Raw genomic sequence first — 8,690 nt, 5'->3', positions numbered from 1 at the left:
TGCCACCATGTAAAGAAATACAGCTTTAGCCGGGCGGTGGTGGCGCACGACTTTAATCCCAGCACTTGGGAGGCAGAGGCAGGCGGATTTCTGAGTTCGAGGCCAGCCTGGTCTACAGAGTGAGTTCCAGGACAGCCAGGGCTACACAGAGAAACCCTGTCAAAAAAAAAAAAAAAAAAAAAACCCAAAAAATAATAAAGAAAGAAATACAGCTTTGGGGGCATCCTCAACTTCAAACCAAAGATATCCAGGATTGTCTCTTGGCTCACTAGAGTTGTGAGTCCTTGTGGTGAGTAACCTTCACAGTAGTCCTTCTTTGCTCTTCATCAGGGCTTTTCCAAAGGATAGACACCTCCCCTGCCTTCCAAGGCCCATTCTTTGGCATTTTATAGTGTTTTCTACCCCCTGGAAATTTTAATTATCCGCATTAACAAATCTGTTGTCTTCCCCTTGTGACTTTCAAGTTTCTTGTGCTATTTAGAGGGCCTCGGCCCCTGATTAACACACGAATTATTTTCCCCAAATTTCCTTCTAGAAACTTGCTTTGCTTTACTGCTGCATCCTTATCTGTCAGTAACTAAATCAGTGGCAAGTCTTTTGTTTTCCACACGAAGGCCATTATTCTACCAGCATTTATGAAACGGGCCCTCAGGGAATGGAAATGACACCTTTAGTATACACTGTACCCAGTTCCCACGAAGTCAATTTCTTTCCACTGTGTCCCACTGTCTGTTTCTGTGCCAAGACCCTATCTTTCTGATGAGACTACCTTTATCATGACTTTCAGTGTCCATCAAAGTAAGACACTAGTGCGATGTTACTGGCCTTGTTTTTCAGAGCCTTGCTGGCAATAGTCAGAGCCGTTGGACTATTGCTCTTTAAACAAATCTACAGAGAGTCACAACCCTTCAGTCCCCCACACCATCTACTATCTAACATCTCTCTCAGTTCAGGAAGACAGTTCTGGTTCCACCCAGCTATCCCTGGGAACCTCTTATCTAGGCTCACCTTGGGAAGCAGGTAGCACAGTGTTTCAGAGGGTGGCTGGAGGGACAGAGAAGAGGGCTTGAGGAAGAAGAGGGAGAGAGAAGGGTGAATGGGCCTTTCTCTGGAAGGCCCTGGCAGAGGACTGTGCAGGCTCCTCACTGTGCTGCCCATAACCGCTGTATCCCTCAGGTAGGTGAGGCTGGAGAAGATGCTACAAGAGAGAAGAAGAAGAAAACTCTGGCTTGCTTGCTTGCTCTGAGTTAAGAATGGCCTCATTCTTAGCAAGGTTTTAAGTAACCCAGAAGGATAATTAGACTGCTTGTCAGTCTGTCATGGTGATATGTCCCCCATAGGTCTGTGTGGTGGGGGCTTGGCCCCCACTGATGCTATTTTAGGAGGTTCTTGAAACTTTAGGTACGTTCTAGCTGGGGAAAGTATGTCACGAGGATAGTATTTTGTCCCTGGTCCCTACCTGTCACCTTTTCTGCTTCTTGTCTGCCACAAGATGCAGAAGTTCCACTGCTACTTGCTCCCCCACCCCCTGCTCCATGATGGGTTTGCCCAAGCATGGCCCAAGCAACCATGAATCGAATGCTCCAAAACCCTGAGCCAAAATCAACCCTACTACCCTTGAATTGTTCTGTCAGATGTCTTTGGCCACAGTGATGAAAACTATTAAATAAAGGATACGGAACTGCAGTAACAAGATCCCCTGGCAAGTATGAGGATTCCTGAGGAGCCAGAGAAGAGCAAGCCAACCAGACAGCATCCTAGGGCACCTGCCTGGGCAGGATGCCAGCTCATCTGGGAGTAACTGAATACCACAGTAGTTACCTCAGTTTCCTATGTGGACTCCTAACAGAATTAGAGAAACGTACTTAGTCCCAGTGTCACTGAAGGCCTGCCTACCTCGAGTACAAGGCCAGAATCCACCTTCAGTGGCTTGAAGCTCATTCCCATTGTAGTTTTTTGTTTCGTGTCTGCAGTTTTCATGGTGCTTCTACTGTCCCTACCCCTCAATGTCACTGGTTCTGATTAACTCCGGTCTGAAAGTGAGACATTTTTCAAAAGGAAAAGGTGAAATTTGTTAACAGACAAACCATCCCAGGAAAAAATAGATATACAATAAAAAGAGTCTCATCCACCTCAGCTGTACTATATCCCTTGTAACTAACTAGTGTCTCACACAGAAAAATCTGGTAAAGCAAGTACAAGAAGACAGTATTTCAGTGCTGGAAAGATGGCTCAGCAGTTAAGAGCACTTGATACTCTTGCAGAGGACCCAGGTTCAGTTCCCCAACACCCACGTTTATTTATTTACTTATTTATTTGTTTGTTATGCACGGAAGCAGATGTCACAGCTTGAATGTAGAGATCAGAAGACAAGCCATGGACTTGGTTCTCTCGCTCTTTTGTGTGGGTCTCAGGGATTGAATTGAGGTCACCAGGACCTTGGCAGCAAGTCCCTTTACCTACTGAGCAATCTCATTGTCCCAAATCTTGTTTTAAAAGGAGAAGAATTCTACTGTAGTAAGCCACACATAGTAGGCTAGGAATAAAGTGCAAGTAAGCTAGCCAGAGAAGACAGAGCAGAGGCCATATGGAACATGGCAGTAGAGTGAGCATTAGTGGGGCCTCTAATCTAGATGATGTCTCCATAGACACAGGGAAGTATGCTCTGACTTCTGGTTGCCATGGCGAATATGAGGGAACGAAGTGGAATGAGCTGCAGTCTGGCCATGTCAGGGTTGTCTGGCAACCTACCTGTAAAGGCAACTTGCTATTGAGGGGATGGCAGGAAGAAAAGACACAGGACTGGCAGGATGGGTGCGGGAAGCTAGTCCTCTATCTAAAGGCTGGAACCCAGAACATGCATTGTCTGTCATAGACCACACTTCTATGATGGTTAATCTCAATTGTCAACTTGATGAGAGTTGGATCTCTGGACATGTCAGTGAAGCATTTGTTTAGGTTAAAAGTGGGCAGCGCCATTCCCTAGGCTCAAGTCCTGAACTGCATTAAAAGGAGAAACCCAGCTGAGTACTAGCATTTATCATTCTCTTCCCCCCCACCCCCCACCCCCGACGTGACCCACTGCTTTGGGCTCCTATGGAAATGCCTGCCTCACCTGTGATAGACAGTACTCTCAAACAGAGAGCCAAAAGAAGTCCTTCCTTCCCAAAGTTGCTTTTTGTTGGGCAATTCTTAGCACAGCAGCAGAAAAGTAACTAATGCAACTGCCTTTTATAGATAATGAGAGATGGAGGAGAGAGAAGACTCAAGAGCCCAAACGCTAGGAAGAAGACTAGGTAGGCATCCCTATCTCTTGCTAGAAAGATTCACTCTCCAAGAGTGTTGAGAGCAACAGCCCTGGGCAAGGATCACAGCAGAACATCTCCAAACTTGACTGGCATGTTCTGTGACTGCCCTTTACTCCTCTAGACCTATGTCACCCTGCTTCAACTGCTCTATGTTGGGCTTCAATTGATTCCCTCATAGAGTTCCTGTGCCCTCTACCCTCCAGGTGATCCTGGTCAACTCTAGGAAACAGTAGGCTGGGAGGAAAGAGATAAGCATATGTCTTTCCCCCAAATGCCTCCTTGAGGGCTAGCCAGCTACAGCTTTGAACTAGCCACAAGTCTTTTCAAGAGGCCCTCTTCACAGGATTCTCTCTCTCGGGTTTCCAGTAATTGCTTCCTTCTTCTACCCCTTCTGGCCTGTGGTTTCCACACACCCTGATCTGGCTTTGTAAATAGTCTCTTTATTAACTCGTCTCATCTTACCCAACCAGAGAGCACCATCTGTTTCCTGCCAGAACCTGGAGTGATGCAGATGGCTTATCTGACGGGACCTATTGGTGGCAAGCCCAAGTATCCCTTATTGTGCTAGGCAGAGGTAGGGCAGCCTGAAGATAACTGGAAGAGTCACTTCCTGGAATGAAGCCAGAAACATGAGCTCCTTGATGGTGGGTCCTTCTTAAGAACAGGTTTGCTGTCTTCCTTCCTTCAGGATCACTGTTCTGCCTTAAAAGAGGTCCCCTTTCTCAGACAGTGAGGTTGCTCTGTGAGTGCTTTTCTATTCCTGTAAATGCAGTTAGTGAGTACCTGAGGAGAAATTATATGCCAACGTTCTCCAAGAAAAAAGGCACATTGAAAAGAGAAAGGAGGGTAGCCTCTAGAGGTTTCCACTTTGCTTAAGACTGAAGTTCTAGGCCTGGAGGAGGTGGGGAATCCCATGCAGGTAAAGGTTCTCAACCTTCCTAATGCTGCAACCCTTCAACACAATTCCTCATGATATGACCCCAACCATAAATTATTTTATTGTAACTTCCTAACTGTAAATTTGGTACCGCTCCTCCAGACCCGTGTCACCCTGCTTCAGCTGCTCTGTGTTGGGCGTCAGTTGACTCTCTCATAGAGTTCCTGTACCCTGTGCAGGATATCTGATATGTGACTCCTGTGAAAAGATCATTCAACCTCCAAAGGGGGTCACAACCCACAGGTTGAGAACCTTGGAACTTAAGAGAACTAGAAAAACAAGTGTTCCTATCACTCTGCAGGAAGGCACTTACTGCTTATCAGCAGGCAGGTTTAGCTCAGGTACCCACAAGTTGTGTGGATAGGAATATGCTAGAGGAAGATATTGGGCATATCGTAGGGCATATTATCATGTTTTGAAAGGCAAGGTGCACCATGATCTCTACTATATCCACCTACATAAAACCCAACAAAGACTAGACGTTACATGAGGGGCTAGAGAGATGGCTCAGTATTTAAGGGCCCACTTACTGTTCTTGCAGAATACCCGGGTTCAATTTTCAGAACTGACACAGTGACTCCAGTTCCAGAGGATCTGATACCTTCTTCTGACCTTGTTGGATGGGTGCATATGGACATGATACATAAACATACATTCAGGCAAACACTCATGCAGGTAAAGCAAGCATAAATAAGTCTTTTTTTAAAAGAACATACATGAAATTATTGCTATGATGTTGAAGTGAGAAATAATTTTCAACAACTGTTATTTGAATGAGATGGATCTTATGAATGAACGTGGAGGGAAGCATAACACAAGTTTGCTACGAAATATGTTTTTTAGCTCCCTGCCTCCCTCCTCTCTGTGGTAGGGGGTGCATGCTTTCTTCCAGCCCAGTCCAACCCTAGTTTTACAAAGTAAGATTCTGAACTATTAAGGGAAGCATACAAATGTGGATTCAGAAGAGAGAGACAAAGAAATAGACACAGAGAAACTTCAGTTATTTCAACATTCTCATAAAAAGTAAGAAATGGGCCTAGCGAGGTGGCTCAGTGGGTAAGGGCACTTATGCCAAGCCTAATGGCTTGAATGATCCCTGGGACTCATGTGGAGGAAGCAGAGAACTGATTCTCGTAAGTTACCTGGCCTTGTTGGAGGCAGTATGTCATTTGGGGTAGGCTTTGAGATTTCAAAAGCCAGGCCCAGTCTTGCAGATAAGGATGTAGAAGTCTCAACTACTGCTCCAGTGCCATATCAGTCTGTTGCCAAGATGATAAAAGACTAACCCTCTAAAACTGTAAACCAGCCCCAATTAAATGCTTCCTCTTATAAGAGCTGTCTTGGTCATGGTGTCTCTTCACAGCAATAGAACGGTGGCCAAGACAATTCCTCTGAAGTCACTTCAAATTGCTTTCCTTGACTCCTCAGGACTGTGGTAAGCAAGGAGATCAATCACAGTACCCTGCACGCTTATTGATGGTCATTCTGTGGTCATGTGATCAAAATGGAGCCAATTAAAATCTTCTCGAAAATTGGTACATAGACAAATCTTTCCTTCTGGGGCTACTAAGTCTGTCTACCTGGGTGACCTTGGATATAACATTCTGTTTTGTTGAGCCTAAATTTTCCCATCTTAAAGCTGGACAATAGTGGTTCATGCCCTTAATCCCAGCACTCAGGAGGCAGAGGCACATGGATCTCTGTGAGTTCCAGGCCAGCCTGGTCAACAGAATGAGTTCTAGGACAGCCAGAGTTACATAGAGAAACCCTGTCTCAAAGAAACAAACAAAAAACTTGTTTTTCTTCACCTTAAAGATTAGAATTATATCACCCATTCCACAGGAATTGTAAAGACCAAAGAATATAAAGCCTTACAAAGATTAGTGATTTATTTTTTCTAAACAAAAATAAAATAAGATAAACTAATTCATTACATTTATCAATAAAATGGTAAAACATCAAACCTCTCAGAGTATTCACTTATTTTTAATTAATTACTTACTAATCTCTCTGTGTGGATGATGGGAGGCATCATAGGACAGTTTTGTGATGTCTGCTCTCTCCTTCTGTCTTTACATGGTTCCAGGGATTGAACCCAGGTCATCAGGCTTGTGTGGCAAGCACTTCTACCCATTGAGCCATCCTGTTGGCCTTTTATTGCTTGTTTGCTTGTTTGTTTGGTGTGTGTGTGTGTGTGTGTGTGTGTGTTTCAATGTTGTGTGTGGTGTGTGTGTTTGTGTTTCAATGTTGAGCCTCAAATCCAGGTACTGGTTCATGATAGACATACAGCCTTTGTTTTTAGAAAGGGTCTTGACGCCGGGCGGTGGTGGCACACGCCTTTGATCCCAGCACTTGGGAGGCAGAGGCAGGTAGATTTCTGAGTTTGAGGCCAGCCTGGTCTACAGAGTGAGTTCCAGGACAGCCAGGACTACACAGAGAAACCCTGTCTCAAAAAAAAAAAAAGAAAAAAAAAAGAAAGAAAGAAAGAAAGAAAGAAAGAAAAGAAAAGAAAAGAAAGAAAGAAAGAAAAAAGGGTCTTGATATATAGCCTAGACTGACCTCTATCTTGAACTCAGAATCCTCCTGCTTCTGTGGTCCAAGTGCTAGAAGAATTACAGGTGTGTAGTAGCATGTCCAATTATTTATGTATTTAAAACATTTTTAGTACATTTATTTATTTGTGTATATGTGTCTGTGTACATGCAGTGGCACACATGTGTAGGTCAGAGGACAACTTGCAGGAGCCGGATCTCTCCTAGTCGTCTTCTACCCAGTGGTCTTGGGCTCTTATAGTGGTCAGGCTTGGCAGCAAGCAGAGCCTTCCCCTGTTGAGCCATTTCTCTGTGGATTTGTTTGTTTCTGTTTTCATTCTTGCTTTACTGAAAATGTATTGCAGAGCTCCAACAGCTCATTCCCCCTTTCTTCTCAACATCTTGCGCTGCAGTTTCCTTGGCCCTTTTTGTTCAAATGCCAAAGACTCAGGCATTTGGCACCAGGCATGTGAAAACTGGCAACAGAAAGCCTTTTGAAATTCTTCTATTTCTCTGTGATGACTCTGGCCTTCTCCTTTTTGTAGCCATTCGGGATGGGCATCACAGATCCTGTTAGCTGGGGAGTCCAATTTGAATTCTTCAGTGGATTGTCTCCCTTCTTGGAAGCAGAAGGCTTCCTGAAGAAAAGTGTGAGCTTGGGGCCAGTCCCCTTCAGGTGCTGCAGCACACTGGCCTGTAGTGACTCATTGGATTTGTTTTGGTTCCTTGGATCCACAGAGAAGCCAATAATCTGGGCCACTTTCTTACAGATGCTGGCCTCCCTGAGTTTTCCTAGGCTGAAGCCCCTCCCAGCTCAGACCCTGGTGTGGTATCTCACTACGGGCTACCTAACTATGAGCCTGATAGGGCAGTGTGGCATTCCTTGGCCTGGCTGCCCTTGTGTCTATGGATCTTGCATCCTGGCTAGTTAAACCAATTGTCCACTGGCTACTGCTGCTGCTGGTCTTTATGGAAGTAGTGTTTGAGGATCATCGCCATTATAGATGGATGCCATGGTTGCTTCCTATGCAGGAGAATGGCAGAGCAGAACATATTTATATGTATTTTTAAAGGGTCCCTCTTTTGAAACATGAAAACAGGCATCTCTAAAACCATACTCTCTGAAATTAGGATACTGCAAACTTTGCATTTAGGCCTAGGGAACATGAAGAAGAAACTTATTAGGGGTGATGGCAGTGTGTGGTTTTTTTGTTTTACTGTATTTCTGGGTCACATGGCTATATTACTAACAGAGAGTCATTGTCCTGCATACGTGAGATATGTATCCTTTGTCATACAACTGTTATAATTTAGCAACCTTTAAAAATTCAAGAGACTACTATTTCCATGAAGATATAGACATTCTTTTCTCTGTCAGTCCTGCTAAGGACAAACTTAGGATATTATATTCAAAGCAAGCATAAGATGGCTTTGCTTCAGTACCCAAGAGTCACAAGGGCATTGGCTTCTTTTTGATGCCTACATTCTAGATCTCCAGCCCAAAAGAAGTCGGCACTCAGAGCATCAATGAGAGCAGACTTTTAAAGTCCCAGGAAAAGCCTGTTCTTCCTAGCCAAAGGACCAGGAAAGATCTGGATATGATGGCTCCTGCCAGTAATCCCACCTCTTGGGAAGTCAAAGAAGGAAGATCTTGAATCTGAGGACAGCCTAGGCTACATAGCAAGTCTATCTCAGTATAGAATAAGTAAATAAACAAATAAATAAAACATAACAAAAGAGAAATGTGTTAACCAAAAGACCAGGAAAGGACCAGCATCTGCAGACAGAGGAGTTTTAGACAGAGACCGTGTTCCACCAAGAAGACACTAAAGCAAAAACTATGGCTTCACCCCTGCCAGTGCCAACAAAGGCCTAGTGGAGGGTCTCAAATTCCACACTTGTCTTGCTATAATA

The 8,690-nt window shown here is 44.4% G+C and overlaps 1 pseudogene; it reads right to left on the bottom strand.

Annotated features, from left to right (window-relative positions):
- Positions 1 to 7,121: 7,121 nt before the first annotated feature.
- On the bottom strand, positions 7,122 to 7,775 carry LOC117694247 (large ribosomal subunit protein eL13 pseudogene; annotated as a pseudogene).
- Positions 7,776 to 8,690: the final 915 nt, after the last annotated feature.

The sequence above is a fragment of the Arvicanthis niloticus genome, chromosome X, assembly GCF_011762505.2.
Source record: "Arvicanthis niloticus isolate mArvNil1 chromosome X, mArvNil1.pat.X, whole genome shotgun sequence".
NCBI classification, from domain to species: domain Eukaryota; kingdom Metazoa; phylum Chordata; class Mammalia; order Rodentia; family Muridae; genus Arvicanthis; species Arvicanthis niloticus.
This window is presented reverse-complemented; position numbering and strand designations above follow the sequence as displayed.